This window comes from Diceros bicornis, chromosome 4, assembly GCF_020826845.1.
Source record: "Diceros bicornis minor isolate mBicDic1 chromosome 4, mDicBic1.mat.cur, whole genome shotgun sequence".
NCBI classification, from domain to species: Eukaryota; Metazoa; Chordata; class Mammalia; order Perissodactyla; family Rhinocerotidae; genus Diceros; species Diceros bicornis.
Genome location: NC_080743.1, coordinates 83,642,049 through 83,662,098, shown reverse-complemented (window position 1 = coordinate 83,662,098; position 20,050 = coordinate 83,642,049). Strand labels below are relative to the sequence as shown.

Below are 20,050 nucleotides of genomic sequence, written 5' to 3'. Positions count from 1 at the left end.
TCATATATGCATAAAGAGTGAAATCATTAGGATCAATGGTTATTAATATGTTCATATTCAGGAACATTCAGAAAATGTCTGTTCTTTATCATACATTGATCTGGTTATAACTCTGGACTTGAACATAGATAGAAAGTTCTGTAGTTTTTTGCACAGTAGTACTTAAAGTATTAAGCCTGGAGTGTAAACCTGTGGGATTAGTGAGTCATTTCTTTCATGATTTGTTTGCTTGTTTAACATCTCACACCTATAAATAGAACAGGAAGAATTATATGAATTTTCTCTTAGCTATTTTGTATTTATAAAAAGGATGCAGTATGCTAACTGTTGGCAGACAATATGAGGAAATAGGTCAACACATCAAAAACTCCAACAAGTTTTCTTTGGAATTGGTAACCTCTTCTACTTATGGGGTAGCTCCACTGATAATAGGCCACAGATGTCCATAGTCAGTAAAGGAGTGCACAAGAATTGCAGCCATAAATAGTGGGCATACACACAGGAACTGGAGTGTTTAGTCTATGACTCATATACATCCAACTTTTATTTGATGATTTTTTTAAAGTCTTTGTCAGATTTTTAAAATATTAACTAGATGACAATTATTAAATAACAGAATCAATGTGAATTCAAATTACATTTAATGCAAACTATCATTTAAGGTATAACTGAACGAAGAGTTAAGATTTGTCCTGAACCATTTGGATGGGCCAAGACTTGGCCTTGAATTTAATCTCATAGTCATATCCTGTGCTTGCTTCTGAAATGAATGGGATCAACAAGTACTGAATGCCTAGAAAATACCCAGTGCTCTGCAAGGCACCATATGGATGAAACAGAAATATAAGACTTGGTTGGTTCTCACCCTTGTGGTGAATTTACTGTGAAGCTGCTGGTACTTAACCTCCAGGGCCCCTCACTTGCAATACCCTCTACATAATTTATGTTCGTAATTTTGTATGTTTTTCTTAGAGCGGACCCTTCAAATTATGTATGCTAGCCCCACAAAACCTGGATCTACTCCTGAGAACTTAATATTTTACTGTAAAAGATAAGGCTTCCATTCATCAAACAAGTAGACAACCACTTAAGACGGTGTAAAAATGAAACTCTAACATGTTCTGCAGAAGTTCAGAGAAATAGATCCCATTTTTGCTTCCTCTGCAGAAATTTGGATTTGTCCATATATGTAGAAACTTCAACATGACTACTTTTTCCCCACTCCATTTCCTACTCACACTTAGATCTTGTGGACAGATGTTAATCTTTGTTTGGTTTTAACCAAAATGCAGATTCTGTGAAACACTGGGTTCTTAAATTGGTTATTGGGGGTTTTAATGTCCATAATTGGGAGATAAGCGGTTAAGTTGCACGAATTTACCTTTTCTGAAGATAAGTTTGATGTGTTATTTTCTTATTAGTAGATTGTGGTAGACTTGTTTTTGGGTCTCTGATGTGATTTTTTTTTTTAATGATTTATCTTAGTTTCTTAATAGTAGATTGTTTATCCTTTGTGAAATTGACACTGATAAGTTATTGTAGGATGTGCTAATCCTAACCAGTCAAGAATGGATTGAAGGCAGATGCTGTAGTATTTATTTCCCACCAGAGAAAAGTTTATTCGAAGTCAAGCTTTGATTTTCCTTAAGACTTCCAATTATGTGGCTTTTCTCATATGGAACTGTTTGCTTTCTGTGATTTTTAAAAAAACTTTTTATAGTTTTTTCATTCTGCTAATATGAGCCTTCATGATTGACCAGTAGACAATGGTTTGAAGTCATGTATGGCTAATTCCATGTGTTTGCTTTATCCCTTACTTGGGCAATCAGAAATTCAGAAGGAATTCTGTTTTCTGTGCTTCTGCCCATGGCTCAGAGTTAATTCTAGGGCTCATTGGCTTCCTTTTAAACAGGGGAAAGTGTTTGAATTGTGGCTTAGCTGTTTATGTTGGGGCTTTGAGATTTTCTTTTCTCTAACTTCAAACGTACGTTCCACTTAAAAATATATTCTTCCCACCATACCATTAAAAAAAGTAAGGGAGTTAGGTACAAATGAAAATACCCAACCTCAAATGTAGGGAGAAACCTACCTCAGCAGTGATCCTCACTGAGAACCATGAAATGTTTATACAAATATCTAGATTTTTCTTCAGAAAGCTGACACATGAGCTACTTTTGGGCTATTTCTTGATCATTCTCTCTTTCTCTGATCTGCATATCTGGTATCAAAAGTAAGCAGAATACCGAGGACAAGCAGAATAGGGGTGAACGACGTCTCCAGAAACTTTTGCTAAGCCACTAGTGGGACTCAGGTCACAGTTTGGAAAGGACTGACCAATAATCCAAATTATCCCTTGATTTCAAGAAATGTGAATTCTCCCAGTTGGAGGACTTTTGGAGAAGATAAAGATTGAAGCCATCCATAAACCTTATGCTTTAAGACCAATCTGACTTGAATTTGCTTGCTTAGGTCACAGAGAAGAGACTAATTCAGTGAGTCTTTGAACTTATTTCTTCTTCCCACGTTTGTTATCCATGCATTTTCACAGGCTTTATCTCATTTAATTCATTTATCATTACATTACCCCCATGTTTACAAATGAGAAAAGTGAGGCTCAGAAACATTCAGTCAGTAAGTGACAGAGCTGGAATTAAAACCCACCTCTTTCTGACTTGGAAGCTCTTTCCAGGCGTACCATATCACCTCCCAGGATTTGTTAATGTCATTTTTAAAGGAAGGGATGACTTGGGACTCTCCCTCAGCTATCCTCTTCTCTACTACCTCGGTTGATTTTCCTTGGAAATTGCATTTCCTGAGGGATATTCCCATCACACAGTTGTGAGCAATTCACTTGGACATCAATGCTCCTATTCATTATCTATTAAAATATTTACCAGATGTTTAATATGTACCATGTACTGTGCAAGGTGCTGTGTATATAATAGTGGACATGACTCCTGCCCTCTTCATGCTTAATGGCTAGTGTGGGAGAGTAATATTAAATCAGCATACAAATAAATGTATATAATTAAAATTGTTAACAATCCTTGGGAGATAAGAGCTAGGTTCTATGACAGAGACAATAAGAGAGGTTTTTGGAGGAGGATATTACCCAAACAAAACTGGATGTTGGCCAGTGATCTTAGATGGTTAGATAGGTGATGGGCCATGAAGGTCACTGTTGGGTCAGTATGCATGGGGTGCTTCTGTTTGTTTGATGTGCTCAGGCCAAATCCCCTGACCTGAATCCACTGCTTCCCAAAGGGTACTCTTCTTGGAGGACAGGGGTATAGCAAATGAGAAAGCTTGGGGGGATTTATGCAAATATATTACCACTATAGGGATAGTAATCATAAATCCATACTTCATGACACCTGGAATAGTAACACTTTCATATGTAAAAGATGATGCACCAGCAACCAGCAAGAATGGCACTGCCCTTGCCAGTGAAGCGAATTCCTCCACGGCATAGAGAAGAGTCGATCACATATAAAGCTTGAAAACATTTTATGTATTTCCATAGACTTTGTCATAAGTGCCAGACATGCTTCCCTTTCCTTTCAGAGTTTTAGGATACTTTATGGGACAAGCAGTTTTCCTGTCTTTCTTTTAGTCATGAGATTCATGCATGAGGCATAGAATGTAATGGTTAAGAGCGTAGCCTTGGGAGTCAGGAAACAAGTTTGTTTCCAGTTTTGCCCCTCTTACCTGCTCTGCAACATTGGGCAAGTTCAGTTTCCTAGCTTCGGTTTCCTTATCTATAAAATGAAAATGAAAAATAACCCTGATTTGTAGGTTGTGAGGTTAATTGATATATGAGGTTTAAGATTGATAATATAAAGTTCCTAATATAGTGGTTGGCAAATATTAAGTGCTTAAGAAATTACCATTAGTTTTCTTTCTTCGTGGCACTTATCACTACTTGAGTTTACGCTTCTTATTTATCTTGCTTATTTCCTGACCATCTTCCCTACTCAGAGACTGTGTCTATCTTGTTCATTGCTGTACCCTCAGAGAAGAATGGTATCTGGCAGTAGGTGCTTAGGAACTATTTGTCTAACAACTAAATAATGGTTATTATTATTCATGCCTATTATGAGCACTTACATTGGAAGGTACAACAGTGAACATTACCCAGCCTCTGCCTACATTTAGTGGGAGAGAGAAATAAATCTATAGACTTGTAGCATTACTGTCAAGGCAGTGAAGGCTCAATGTGTACTTTTCTTAAAAAAGTAGACTTCATTTTTTAGGGAAGTTTTAGATTCACAGCAAAATTGGGTGGAAAGTACAGCAAGTTCCCATATACCTGCCTCCCCCACACATGCCCTCACTATCAAAATCCCCCACCAGAGAGATACATTTGTTACAATCATTGACACATCATAATCACCCAAAGTCCATAGTTTACGTTGGAGTTCACTCTTGGTGTTGTACATTCTGTGGGTTTGGACAAATGTATAATGACATATGTTCATCATTATAGTATCATGCAGAATAATTTCACTGCCCTAAAAATCCTCTGTGCTCTGCCTATTCATCTCTCCCTACCCCTACCCCAGTCCCTGGCAACCCCTGATCTTTTTACTGTCTCCGTGGTTTTGCCTTTTCCAGAATGCCATATAGTTGGAATCGTACAGTAGGTAGGCTTTTCAGATTGGGGCTTCTTTCACTTGGTAATGCAATTAAGGCTCCTGCATGTCTTTTCATGGCTTGATAGCTCATTTCTTTTTAGTGCTGCATAACATTCCATTATCTGAATGTACCACAGTTTATTTATACATTCGCCTACTGAAGGACATCTTGATTCCTTCCAAGTTTTGGCAGTTATGAGTAAAGATGCTATAAACATCCGTGTGCAGGTTTTTATGTGGACATAAGTTTTCAGCTCCTTCGGGTAAATACCAAGGAGCAAGAATGCTGGATCATATGGGAAGAGTATATTTAGTTTTGTAAGAAACTGCTAAACTGTCTTCCAAATGGCTGTACCATTTTGCACTCCCACTAGCAGTGAACAAAAGTTCCTGTTGCTCCACATCCTCGCCAGCATTTGGTATCGTCAGTGTTTTGGATTTTGGCTAGTCTAATAGGTGTGCAGTGGTATCGCATTGTATTTTTAATTTGCAGTTCCCCAGTGACGTATGATATTGAACATCTTTTCATATGCTTACTTGTCATCTGAGTATCTTCTTTGATGAGGTGTCTGTTCAGGTGTTTTTCCCATTTTTTAATTGTGTGTGTTTGTTTTCTTATTGTTGAGTTTTAAGTGTTCTTTGCACATGTTGGATAGCAGTCCTTTATCAGATTTGTCTTTTGCAAATATTTTTTCCCAGTCTGTGGCTTGTCTTCTCATTCTCTTGACATTGTCTTTTGCAGAGCAGAAGTTTTTAATTTTAATGAAATTCAGCTTATCAGTTTTTTCTTTCATGATTAGTGCCTTTAGTGTTGTACCTAAAAGGTCGTTGTCATACCCAGTGTCATCTAGGTTTTCTCCTATGTTATCTTCTAGAAGTTTTATAGTTTTATGTTTTACATTTAGGTCTATGATCCATTTTGAGTTAATTTTGGTGAAAGGTGTAAGGTCTGTGTCTAGATTCGTTTTTTTTGCATGTGGATGTTCAGTTGTTGCATCACCCATCATTTGTTGAAAAGACTTCTTCACTCCATTGTATTGCTTTAGCTCCTTTCTCAAAGATAAGTTGACTATATTTATGTGGTTCTATTTCTGGACTCTCTATTTTGTTCCAATGATCTGGTTGTCTGTGTTTTCACCGATACCATATGGTCTTGATTACTATAGCTTTATAGTAAGTCTTGACGTCAGGTAGCATCAGTCTTTGACTTTGTTCTCCTTTGATATTGAGTTGGCTATTCTGGGTCTTTTGCCTCTCCATATAAACTTTAGAATCAGCTTGTCAATATCCACAAAATAACTTGTTGGGATTGCATTGAATTTATAGATCTAGTTGAGAAGAACTGATGTCTTGACAATATTGAGTCTTCTTATCCATGAACATGGACTATCTCTCCCTTTATTTAGTTCTTTGATATCTTTCATCATAGTTTTATAGTTTTCCTCATATAGACCTTGTACATTTTTTTTAGATTTATACCTAAGTTTTTTTTGAGGCAGTGTTAATGTAAAGAGTAATGTGTTTTTAATTTCAAATTCCACTTGTTTATTGCTGGTATATAGGAAAGCGATTGACTTTCATATGTTAACCTTGTATTCTGCGATCTTGCTGTAGTCAGCTATTAGTCCAGGAGTTTTTGGTTGATTCTTTCAGATTTTCTACATAGACAGTCATGTCATCTGCAAACAAAAACAGTTTTATTTCTTCCTTCCCAGTCTATATACCTTTTATTTCCTTTTCTTGTCTTTTTGTATTAGCTAAGACTTCCAATATGATGTTTAAAAACAGTAGTGAGAGGGGACATCTTTGCCTTGTTCCTGATCTTAGTGGGAAAGCTTTTAGGTTCTCCCTGTTAAGTATATTAACTGTAGATTTTTGTAGATGTTATCAAGTTGAGGAAATTTCTCCCTGTTCCTAGTCTGCTTAGAGTTTTATTATGAATGGATATTGGATTTTGTCATATGCTTTTTCTGCATCTGTTGACACAATCATGTGATTTTTCTTCTTTAGCTGGTTGATGTGGTGGATTATATTAATTGATTTTCAAATGTTCAACCCGCTTCGCATACTTGGAATAAATCCCACTTGGTCATGGTGTATAATTCTTTTTTTACATTCTTGGATTTGATCTGCTAATTTTTTTGATGAATTTTTGTATCTAGGTTCATGAGAGATATTGGTCTGGAGTTTTCTTTTCTCATAATGTATTTGTCTGGTTTTGGTATTAGGGTAATGCTGGCCTCATAGAATAGACTAGGAAGTAGTCCCTCTAATCCTATCTTCTGGAAGAGATTGTAGAGAATTGGTATAACTTCTTTCTTAAATGTTTGGTAAAATTCACCAATGAACCCATCTAGACTTGGTGCTTTCTGTTTTGGAAGGTTATTGATTACCAATTCAATTCCTTTATTAAATACAGACCTATTCAGATTGTCTATTTCTACTTTATATGAGTTTTATGTAGATATGAGTTTCTGACATATCGTTTTTATTCTCTCTGAAGAACTTCTTTTAACATTTCTTGCAAGGCAGGTCTACTGGCAACAAATTCTCTCAATTTTTGTTTGTCTGAAAGTCTTTATTTCTTCTTCACTTTTGAAGGATAATTTTGCAGAGCACAGAACAGTGGGTTGCTGTTTTTTTTCTCTTAACACTTTAAATATTTCACTTCACTGTCTCCTTGCTTACATAGTTTCTGAGAAGAAGTCAGATATAATTCCTATCTTTGCTCCTTTATAGGTAAGGTGTTTCTTTGCTCTGGCTTCTTTCAAGATTTTTTCTTTATCTTTGATTTTCTGAAGTTTGAATGTGATATGCCTGGGTGTGGTGTTTTTGATATTTGTCCTGCTTGGTGTTCTCTGAGCTTCCTGGTTTTGTGTCTGACATTAATTTGGGGGAAATTCTCAGTCATTATTTCTTCAAATAGTGCTTCTATTCCTTTCTCTCTGTCTTCTTCTGGTATTCCCATTACACATATGTTATACCTTTTGTAGTTGTCCCACATAGTGCTTGTATTCTGTTCTGGATTTTGTTTTTTGTCTTTTTTTTTCTTTTCTGCTCTTCAGTTTTGGAAGTATCTATTTTCATATCCTCAAGCTCAGAGATTCTTTCTTCAGCCATTTCCAGTCTACTAATGAACCCATAAAAGGCATTTTTCATGTCTGTTACAGTGTTTTTGATCTCTAGCATTTATTTTTGATTCTTAGAATTTCTGTCTCTCTGCTTATATTATCTATCTGTTCTTGTGTGTTGTTTGCTTTTTTCATTAAATCCCTTAGTGTGTTAATCATAGTTTTTAAAAACTCCTGGTCTGATAATTCTAACATTCCTGCTATATCTGACTCTGGTTCTGATGCTTGTTTGGTCTCTTCAAAATGTGCTTTTTGCCCTTTAACATGCCTTGTAATTTTTTGGTGAAAGGTGGATATGATGAACCAGATAAAGGGAAATTGGCCTTTAGTAATGTAGTTGTAATGTGATGGGGGAGCAGGGGAAACACTCTGTAGTCCTATGATTAGGTTTCAGTCTTATGTGAGCCTATACCCCTGGACTGTGAACATCACCAGTGCTTCTTATTTGGTGGTTTTTTCCTCCCTTAGGGAAAGGATGGCTAGTGGGGCCTGGAAATGGGTATTTCCTTTCTCCTATGTGGAAAGCTAGAGAAGGCTAGAGTTGGGTATTTCCCTTCCCCTATGTGGAACGCTAGAGAAGGCTAGAGTTGGGTATTTTCCTTTCCCTAGGTAGGTTGGGCTCTGATACAGCCCCAGCAGGTTAGGCTCTGGTAAAATAGTTTGTCCTGAGGGCAGGTGTTGTTAAGAACAGAGTGCTCTGCTGTATTTCAAAATGATTTCTTTTCCCCTCCCCTTGCTGGGAGCACAAGGAGTTTTTTCTCCCATATTTGCTGTGAGAACCTGGTCAAGCTTCTGGAGGTAAAACTCACAAAAGTGTGGAGGCCCGTCTATGACTGGGTCCCCCTGTAGTTTTTGTCTCTCAGACTTGTCCACACTGAGCCTCCAGCAATTCATCCCGGTTCAGATTTTCCTATCCTGGCACTGGTTCCCATGGATATTTCTGCTCCGGTAAGTTGTGATTCTCTGTTTCTGTCTCTCTGTCTCTTCAATTTAGGGGGCAGCGGTTTGCCCTTTGACTTCACTTCTCTGATGGATCCAAGAAGAGTTGTTGATTTTTCAGTTGTTCAGATTTTTACTTGTTAGGATGGAGTGGTGACTTCTAAGCTCCTTACATGCTGGACTGAAAACTGGAAGTCCTCTTTTACTCATTTTTTAATTGAGTTGTTCGTTTTCATAGTGTTGAGTTTTTGTATATTTTGGATAACAGTTCTTTATCAGATATGTCTTTTGCAAATATTTTCTCCCTGTCTGTGGTTTATCTTTTCATTTTCTTGACTGAATGTCTAGTTTTAAGAAAAACCTTTTTTCTCCTGGGAGCTGTGAGGTGGTCATAGTAAACCTCCTTTCAAAAGCTCATGACACAAATCCATTCAGCTCTCAAAAGCTTTAGCATGAGAAGCTGGGTAAGCATTTTTGTGATGCATACAATATGTTACAAATTACTTTTTGTTAAACCTCACTTAAAAATAAAGTTTTTTTATTTAGTTCTGGAATTAGACGAGGCACTTGCCAAATACTCCTAGGTTTGTGCTGGCGTGCAGTGCTTCTGAGCTCCCTTTACTTCCTTCTCTTTTAGTAGGAGGTAAGGTTTCTAATATCTTCCCTCTTCCCTCCAGGTCCAAGGAGTGGGGGTTATGCGCAGAGAGCACTCTAGGGAGCAGATACTGGAATCTAACCTACTTAGAGGGCCTCACAGCATCTTACACTGGTGACCACAGGTCACCTCCAGGTGCTGGTCTCTTATAGCAGTAACACATATTAAATGTTACTATTAAAATCATAATATGATTTTTCATACACTTTTGTTTCTTCTAAGGTTATGATGTCTAATTTTTATCACTTATCGGAAGAGTTTTTCAAAATAATGCCATACTGTCCTCTCTATTTTAGTAACTCCCCTCCTCAACTGACAAAATCAAGTGGAAACAGAGTGGTTCACCCATTGAGTCTTTTGTTCCACCATGCATGAAAAAGTTGAGATTTATTGGTCAGTTGGCTCCAGGATTCTCATCCCATTCATATAGTGGGAAAGCTTTCAGGAAATCCTAATATTGCTTTGTTTCCTTTTCTAGTTTAAAATACGGACATACTGGATATCCTGACTAGAGTGAGAATTTCTTAGAAAATGAAGGCTATTTTTTAAGATTTTTGTTATAGCAGATGATTTTAAATAGATTTTCTCTAAGTTTGAGTGTTTGACCCCATGGGCAAGGAAATCCTTGGATGGTATATATGTTAAGGGTTAAAAAAAAAAAAAGGGCAGGGGCCGGCCCGGTGGCGCAAGCAGTCAAGTGTGCGCGCTCCACTGCGGTGGCCCCGGGTTCGCTGGTTCGGATCCTGGGCACATACTGACGCACCGCTTGTCGAGCCATGCTGTGGTGGCATCCCATATAAAGTGGAGGAAGATGGGCATGGATGTTAGCCCAGGTCCAGTCTTCCTCAGCAAAATGAGGAGGATTGGTAGATGTTAGCTCAGGGCCGGTCTTCCTCACACACACACAAAAAAAGGCAAATTGTTGAAAGATAAACTGGACTTAGATCTTATTTCCTGTGACTATTAAGCCATAAGAAACGATGAAATCCCGCCATTTGTGACACCATGGATGGACACTCAGGATATTATGCAAAGTCAGAGGGAGAAGGTCAAATACCATATGATTTCCCTCATTAAGTAGTAGATAATAACAACAACAAACAAACACATAGAGACAGAGATTGGATTGGTGGTTACCAGAGGGGAAGGGTGGAGGGAGGAGAGCGAGAGGGATAATTCGGCACAAGTGTGTGGTGATGGGTTGTAATTAGTATTTGGGTGGTGAACATGATGTAATCTATGCAGAAATAGAAGTATAATGATGTACACCTGAAATTTATACAATGCTATAAACCAATGTTACTGCAATAAACAAAAACTTTAAAAAAAACAAAGATGAAAGTGTTTGCTGGTAGAAGACAAAAAAGGATTATAACAAGGGCTGTGAGAATCTTTGGGTATGAAAATGCTTCTAACATTGAAAAGAGCATTGAAAGCTTCTGTAGGGTACATCCTTTATGAGGTCCCGTGCTCTTGCTGCTTCATGCTTTATCAGGTGGAGAAAAATAGTTTAGTTCACAAACTATAGAAGATACAACATTTATAATAATTTACATACCCATCTGTGGCAGGCAGAATAATGGCCCGCCCACAAAAGATGTCCAGTCTTAATCCCTAGAACCTATGAATATGTTAGGTTACTGGTAAAGCAGAATTAAGGTTGCAGATGGAATTAAGTTGCTAGTCAGATGACCTTATCTAGGTGGGCCCAATATAGTCACAAGGGTCCTTAAAAGTGAAAGGTAGAGGTAAAAGGGAGAATCAGAGAAAAGGATGTGAAGATGGAAACAGGATCAGAGGGATGCTGCGTTTGCTGTCTGAAGATGGAGGAAGGGAGCCATGAGCCAAGGAATGTAGGCAGTCTCTAGAAACTAGAAAAAGGCAACTAAACAGATTATCTCCTAGAGCCTCTAGAAGGGAACACAGTCCACCTGACACCTTGATTTTAGCCTAGTGAGACTTGTATTGGACTGCTGATCTACACAGCTATGAAACAGTAAATTGTGTTGTTTAAGCCACTAAGTTTGTGGTAATTTGTTGTCGCAGCAATAGAAAACTAATATAACATCAATAAAATTTTGTGTGTGTGTGTTTTTGGTCAGGAAAATTGGTCCTGAGCTAACATCTGTTGCCAATCTTCCTTGAGGAAGATTGTTGCTGAGCTAACATCTGTGCCTGTCTTTATTTTGTATGTGGGACGCCACCACAGCATAGCTTGATGAGCCATGTGTAGGTCTGCACCTGGGATCTGAACCCATGGATCCTGGGCCACTGAAGCTGAGCATGTGAACTTAACCACTGTGCCACGGGGCTGGCCCCAATAAAATTTTTGATCTATTAGAGAAGTTGTTCACAATTGGATAAGAAACAAGGGATTCTTATCAGGGAAATTGACTCCAAAAATGTAGTGCTCATAGTCTGCTCAAGGAAGCTGAAGGTCAGGTGTTCATTAGCCTTCACCTTTGTTCTGTCCAGAACATTACGCCCTGTTCAGCCCTGGCTCACACACTCAGCTCTGGGAGGCATGGCCGGAAACAAAGCACAGGGCTTAGCCTCAACACGACAAGCATTCTTATCTTTTCTCCCTGTAACTACACCATTGCTTTGGGTTAACCAGAAAAGTTTAATTTGGTACTTCTTTAGAATTACATCCAACCATAATCACATGATGGAAAATAGAAATAAGTTTTCTTCCCTGCTGGGTTGGTTGTCTTTGGTAAATCTTTACTTATTTTTGCCAAATGGACCCGACTCTCACCCAGCAGCACTGTGGGAATCTTCTGTGGGAATATGTGGTGACTGCAGAACCCTAGCTTTATGGGATGGTTGTGATGGTTCTGTTGAAGTAACAGTAAAAGGATGCTGTTGAAGACTTGCCTCAGATCATAACCAGGATAGCTTTCTTTTCTGGAAATGAGATAAACATGTTTCTGTGGGGCCAGCCCTGTGGCTTAGAGGTTAAGTGCACGAGCTCCGCTGCTGGCGGCCCAGGTTCGGATCCCGGGTGCGCACCGACGCACCGCTTGTCCGGCCACACAGAGGCCGCGTCCCACATACAGCAACTAGAAGGATGTGCAGCTATGACATACAACTATCTACTGGGGCTTTGGGGGAAAATAAATAAATAAATAAAATTATTTAAAAAAAATATTTCTATGAAGTAGCTCTTTTTATTTCATTTGGCAAAGGGAGGCGGGACATGCAGTTATCCTTTTTTTTTTTTTTTTAGAAAAGAATACCAAATTGCCCAGCAGGTTCTTAAAAAATATCCTTTTGTTTGAAGACCACAAAACAAAACTGAAAAAACCAAAAACCAAGGTGCATATATTCTGAGTGGTAAATGGAAAGTTTTAAATTCAGCTTTGATAATCTAAAGCAGTGATTTTTACCATTTTCCATCAGGTGGTGGGAGGGAATAATCACAAACCCCTTTAAGAATCTGCCAGAAACTATGGACCCTCTCTCTAGAAGAAAAACACATCATCAAATTTTGCATCCCATTTAGGGATTCGCAGACTTCATTAAGTTCATCCAGGGACTCTGGTTATGACACCCCAGGCAAAGGCTCCCTATTGTGGGTGGCAGGACACGTAGGTGGCCATTATGAGTCAGAGGAGGGCACTGCTCCTAGCTTATATTATGATGGGGCAAATAAGTGTGGTTCTGAAAAGCAAGTTCATTAATTTCATTAAAGTAAATTTAATGGTTTTTAAAAAGATGTTTCTCTGAATCTTTAAAAGGAAAAGAGACTGGCTGGTTTTGAGTTAATTTTTTTTTTCTTATCACTTTTGTTTGACATTTGTTTTTAAATATATTATTGTGTGTATGTGTGAACTTAGCCCTTGAGAATGACATCAGGCCCTGAGTCCTGGGAAACATAATTCTTTTGCCTTTGGTCTCTGCTAAAGTTGTCAGTAAGCACTAATTTAGATAAATTGATGCTATATTGAGTTTTTTAAGCCCAGGAGAGAAAAGTCCTAAAATTGGTGGGATACCATGATCCTAATCTCATATTCATAGTGTGTGGTTTCACATAGCGCATTTCATAAGGTTCTTGAAGAGCGCTGCCGTAGCAACTTCTTGTGGTTGGAGAAAACTGAGCCACAGGCTTGCACTGATTTGTTAATAATGTATTAATCCATGTTAAACCTAAGACAAATCTCAACTTACTAACAGGCTCTGTGGTTCTCAGAGTGCACCCTACCCCCGTCCTAACTCTGTTCCTCTGTTGTCCCACATTGTAGCCATAGCTGTTGCAGTATGCTAACAAGATGTGTTTGTAGTTGATTGTTCAGAATTGTAGTGAACTAGAAGTGGAAGGAGGAGATGCTTTTGAGCCACGAAGCTCTGGTGGCAGAGAATGGGCCAGAGAAGAGAAATGGATGACAAGGACTTGGGATGGAAAATAGAAGAAACTTTATAGCAAGGGTGTGAAAGCCATCGTACTTAAGAAATACCTTTAAATTTGGATGAGAAACAAGTTATAGCAAGAGATACCTTTTTGTTTTCTTTCTCTGGATGAATACTGCTTGTAAGGTCTTTGTCCTTTTCTTGGTCTCCTCTTCAGACAGTTGTGGGTTGGGGCTGGGGGTGTACATATTATTCTCAAGGAAAATATTATAGCATTTTGTAACTGTAAAGTGGAGGAGAAATGCTAGGTACTTTTTGCTGTTAATGTTTCCTTAACTATCAGGAACTACTATGGAGATAACATGGAGAATGGAAGGGCAAGGAGGGTGGAGAGCCCTTCACAGCAAAGGCCTAAAGGGGAGCACAGCAGCTCTTTCTGGGTCTTCTAGCTTTTTCTAAACATGGGAAAACTTTTCCTAGAGAACCAGACCTTATGAGTGGAAAGCACACTGCTACGTTCTCTGCTCAGAGTCACTGGTCCCTTCCTTTCTTGCAAGAGAACAAGGAGTTTTTGCCTGTTGTCTTTGACCTTTGTCTTCTCCTTGAATAATCAGCTCCATGGTGGCAACAAGACCTTTCCAAGGTAGGCTTGGTGGCTTTGACTCAGTTCTCAGGTCACACTTGGGTGGAGAAGTGCCTGCCATGGAGGATATTATTCAGAGTGATTAAAAACAACCCTCTTGCTGATATGTGGGATACAGTCCACAGTCTTAATCAAGGCTTCACTTGGTGTTCCAGACATCTGCAGGCTATTTCACCCGTGTCATTCTCCTGAATCAAGGTCAGCTTCTGAACATTTTTCTCATACCTGACCTGTGTTCTTGTGGGTCAGTTAAAGAAAAATGCCTCAGATGTTCATAGGCTGGAGTTTATTAGGAAAGCAAAGACTCCCAGAGGTCCTTGAGTCAACAGCTTCATGTGAGGTCTCTCTTTCCTTGACTTCCTCCTCTCTGTTCTTCATCATCCCCAGCACGTAAGTAGCTTCTTCCCTTCTCTTCCCTCCCTAGACTTTCTTTTATTCATGGTAGTAGAGGGTATTAGTTAATTCATTTAGCAAGTGTTTGTTGAGTGTCTGCTAAGAGCAGGCTCTGTTCCAGGCTCAGGGCCTCGAACAGTAAGCAAGATAAAAAGTAAAACCGAAGTCCTTACCACGGCCTTCCACCCCTCATGTCTGTCCCTGTCACCTCCATGCCTCGTCTCCTTCCCTTTCCTCACTTACTCTTTTCTGCTCCTTCCTCACTGGCTTTCTTGATGTTTCTCAAGCCCACAATCCTGCCACTGCTCCAAGGCCTTTGCACTGGCTCTCCCCTCTGCTTCGAAGATGCTTCTCTTAGAGATCTGTATAGCCCACTGCCTCACTTTCTTGACTTCCTTGTCACATTCACCTTGGGTCTTCCTTCAGTATCTCATATGAAGTAGCCACCTCAGACCCTCCAATCATGTCTGATCGCCTTTACCTGCCTTATTTCTCTCCATTGCACTTTTCACTCTCTGACTTAGTATATATTGACTGATTATTAGTTTATTGCCTATCTCCCCCCACTACAATGTACACTCCATGAAGACGGGGGCTTTGGTTTGTTCACTGCTGCATTCGCAGTGCCGAGAATGGTAGCTGAACGTAGGCCTTGATAAATGCTCATTGAACGAGGACTAAATGAGTGAAAGAATGAAAGACGGAGGGAATGAATGAAAAGCTCAAGGTTTCTAACCTCAAAGAATTTATAATCTGGTGGAGGGAGACAAAATAAATAGGACAACTATCGTTTGTGTGATAGGGTAGTGACGCACAGGCTGGGCTCTAGAGACTAACTGTCAAGGTTTGCATCCCTGCGCCACTTAGTAGCTGTGTCTTCAAGGGCACGTTTAAGCTCTCTGGGACGCGTTTTCTCATCCGTCAAATAGGAATAATAATAATAATGTGTAGGATTATTGTGAGAATTAAATGAAACAATCCATATAACGTACTTAGCACAGTGCCTGGCATTTAGTGAGCTCTCAATAATTATTAACTGATATTATTATTGGATCACCTACCATAACCAAGTGGAGCTTGAAAAGTTCTTCAGGGTTACCCCCATCCTGGTCTGGTGGTGCTGAGACTGTTCTGTTAGGGAGCAGAGGTTAGCAAGGCCCCCCCCACCAGAAAGACTGTCCTTGGAGGCAACTTTATCTTAGGATTTCTTTGAACCAAATACCCCTGGTCCTCTCTTCAAACACATATTAAACATTTCTTCTGCCCAGGTAGGCGCAGACAATATGTCCATCCCCTCTGGAAGTAACTGTTTCCTGTTTAAATATCAGCAACATGTTAAATATTATATTGGGTTTTTTGTTTCTTTTTCTAGTAATTTTTAGGCTGCAGTAAATAATTGCTTAAGGCTGTACTTTAGAAGACATTTGTAAATCTTTCTTTTGCCCTGTGATACAGAGAAAACCACGTCAAGTCATTCTGACAATTTGTATTTTAATTTAAGTTTTATGAGTTACCATTTAAAGAAGGGCAGTTTCTCATTGGTAAGCCTTCTTAAGAGGTTGGAGCTTTGATCTTAAATCCCAGACAGGCTTTGAAGAAATTGGAGGTGACATTGTTGACAGGTTTGCCTGTAGCTGTTCTACTGCTATTAATTAAACACACACACATACGCTCTTTATTTACTCCCCTGGAGTAAATGAATTGAACTTGACTTTGGTTTTTGATGGGAAGCTATGAGAAGGTCCAGGAAACATCAAAGAAGCACTCTTAATCTTGTAAAACTAACTCTCAAATGACGTAGCTTGCACATTAAAGAGTTCTTGATTCCAGTGCTGGTCTAGTTTCTTTTCTGTAAGGCGTTAATTCTCCTTAATGAGTAAAAAAATGCAGGGGCGAATAATCACCCCCTTCCCAGTCCATTAAGTTACAGAGGGTTACAGGCTCTTTAATTTTATCTCGCCTCTAAGGGTCTCCTTTGTAAAACTGTATTGACGCCTTTTGCATTTTTGTACTGCTTACACCTTCAAGATCTCAGCTTTAAGATCTTAAAACTTTATTTCTTTTGCATTTTAATTTTAGATTTTTGGAATGATCACAGCTGTCCTAAAGCTTTTTTGTGCTCCTAGATGTTTAGAAATGAAGGCACAGACAGGTTAAGACATTTGTATAAGCAAAAAGTGAGACAGTGCATTCCGCAGAGAGAAATCTGAACCTAGTAGTTGAGAAGTCCGTTTTCACGTCTGCTTAGGGAAACCCACTAGCTCACTTATTTGCTCCCAACAAATAGCCATCAACATGCCTGTTGGGTGCCTGACACTGTGTTAAGTTTTAAAGAGTGAGGCAAAGAGACAAAAATCCTATTCTCATGGAGTTTATATTCTAATGGACAATTAACACAATAACTAAATTAATTACACAGTATATTAGAAGATGTTAAAGTCTATAGAGGATGGTTTTAGAGTTGGTTTTACATAGGCTGGTCAGGGAAGGCCTCACTGGTAAAGTGACTTTTGAGCAAAGACCTGCAGGAGCTGAGGGAGTGCGCCATGGGCATAGGTGTGGGAAGAGGCAGCAGTGAGTACAAAGATTCTGAGGCAGGAGGATGCCTGGCCTGTGGGTGGAGCAGCGAGGAGGCCAGTGAGGTTGAGGGAGAGTGAGTGAGTATAGGAGATGTGGTCAGAGATCAGGGGCAGGTCATTTAGGGCCTTGTGAGACAGGTAAGACTTTGGCGTTTTCTTGAGTGCGATGGGAGCCAGGGGAGGTTTTGAGCCAAGCAGTGACATGATGATTTGATTTACATTGAACAGGATTGCTGTGGCTGCTGGCAGAAGCCAGGAGACTAGTTAGGTGGCTGTTGCGTTGATCTAGGCCAAAGATGGTAGTAGTTTGAGCCAGGGTAGAAGTGATGAGAAGTGTTTGGATTCAGGATATGTTATAAAGGCAGATCCAAAAGGATTTCCTGGTGGATTGGGTGGAAAAGAGTTAGGGATGACTGCAAGCTTTGAGCCTGAGCACCTGGACCATGTGCACTGCCACACATGCCTTATTATTGATGGTTTTCACTGGCCTCCAGATTATTATCAGCCAGTTGCTCTGGTCCTGATTATGAACCCGTAGATACTCTGCTGGTGGGGAGAAATATCTGTGGTCTTCCGAGCACACGTTCTGAGCAGATGGTACCAGGTTAATTTTTTTTTTTTTTTTTTTTTTTATTTATTTATTTTCCCCAAAGCCCCAGTAGATAGTTGTATGTCATAGTTGCACATCCTTCTAGTTGCTGTATGTGGGACGCGGCCTCAGCATAGCCCGACAAGCAGTGCATCAGTGCGTGGCCGGGATCCGAACCCGGGCTGCCAGTAGCGGAGCGCACGCACTTACCCGCTAAGCCACGGGGCCGGCCCGTTACCAGGTTAATTAATGAGAGAGAACTTTGCCAGTGTAAATTGTTTAGTCCTTTTTGACACCACCTGACAGCACCTGTGGCTTCACATTCTGGGAGAGGAACCGTGGTAGGTGTTTGTGTCGTCTCAACCGGCATCTCGGCTCTGAGTCGGGAAAATATAGAGAAAGAGCAGCAGAGTGTGAGAAGCTAAAGTAAGGACAGAAATAGGAAGATCAGGAAAATTTTAGTACACACATCTCTGAAAAGTAAAACATCAGGAGCTGTAAAATGTGTATCTTTCCGTATAAGGGTTTCTCCTTCTTATTTCTCTCCCTCATAGCTTCTAGTTGGAAGATAAAAGATGCAATATTTCCAGGATAACCAGAGAGAAAAGTAATGAACTTACACAGAATATGACAAAAACGAAGACTGAGTCCCACATTTAGTCATTGAGTGCTGACAGGAGAAGTGTTTATGGATCGCTCTAGTCAGATGGGTGGAAGGTACAGTGGCTCTCCCAGAGCCCCACTCTTCACTGCACCCTCCCTGATCTTTCCTACTTAAATAAACCACACGCCTGTTGTGAGAGAACATGAGGACATGACTTGCTATGATGGTGGCCAAGGAGAGAGCCAAAAAATCCCACTCTGTTTATTTACTAAGAATCTCATTTCCCATCCCTGCCTTGCTCACATGGAGTTGAGTAAATCTTAATCTGAATGAGTTCTTATCTCAGGAACAGCAAAGAGTGGCCCTGGAAGCCCTCTAAATAGCAGGTGCAGAACAAAATGAAGAGGAATAGGGAGGGTGGAGACCAGTGGAAAATATCTTCGGGAGGCCAAGAAGTCCATAAGGCTGATGAGCTCAAGAAAGGAGCAGGTGGATGGGAGGGGGCTACTGCCTAAGGGCACAAACTGGAACCTCCCGGGATAGGATGATAGGGAGACCAGATGGACTGGCATTCGGTCAAAGCAGATGGTGGGCTTTTATTTTTAAAAGAATTTGTAAATCCTAGGAACAAGGAACCATAAGGGTACTGGGACCTTTAATCCCATTAGTAGAAGACAAAGTGTGCTGTTTAAAAATGTAAAGCCACCATTTATAGAATTTCTGTTATCAAAACTTTGGAACAGACTACCAGCTTGTGAAACTCCAGGGCTCTAGGCTCTTCATGGATGGAAAGAGAGAAGTAGTCTAGACATTAGAAGTTAATATAAAGATTTCTCCTTTAGAATTTAAAGTGGATTTACTAAATGTACATTCTGAACCAAACAAAACATGATACATTTGTATAAAATAGGCTTGCTTACATATGGAGTTTAAAGAACAGCTAACAATGTAATTAGGGGTTGATCAATTATTTAGCAAATTTTGAGTTTGTAATGAGACAAACTTTAAGATTTAAGCACCTATGTGTCTCCCTTCCCTCGTTGCTGGGGAACTCTAGATCAGCCTGGCCTCAGTCTACCCACAACTGCTCTCTTGGTTGCTGAGACACAAGAATTCTGTTTTTCAGTCCTTGGCTCCTATCTCAGCCATTACTTGAGGGTCCAGAATTACTTCCATAACCCTTCTTCCAATAGGACTTATCCTCAAGGAGACCAGGCTCATAAGCATAGTCTGGAGTCGTCATTTTGTGCTCACGTTTGATACAGGTGTGAAAGCTGTGCAAGCAGAGCCACATCTTTCTTCAGTAGATACAGCCGAGGAGCGAGAGATTAGGGTTTTGTGCTCAAGAGTTCGTGAGGAATCTACCGCCTTTGCATCGTGCAATACCTGCTTCTCCTACTAAGAGGAAAAGCCTAATTTCATCTAAAAAAATTCAAAGAAATGTTAAATATTAAGAAAAAGTTTTAAGTAGTGTGCTTCATTGCTAAATCACTATTCTGTTTACAATATACATATACCCATTAAGTAAATATC

The 20,050-nt window shown here is 39.6% G+C and overlaps 1 protein-coding gene across 2 annotated transcripts in view; it reads left to right on the top strand.

The window, feature by feature from the left end:
- Positions 1-20,050, top strand: part of RGL1 (ral guanine nucleotide dissociation stimulator like 1) — a 119,773-nt gene that overhangs the window by 40,285 nt on the left and 59,438 nt on the right. The window lies entirely within an intron of this gene.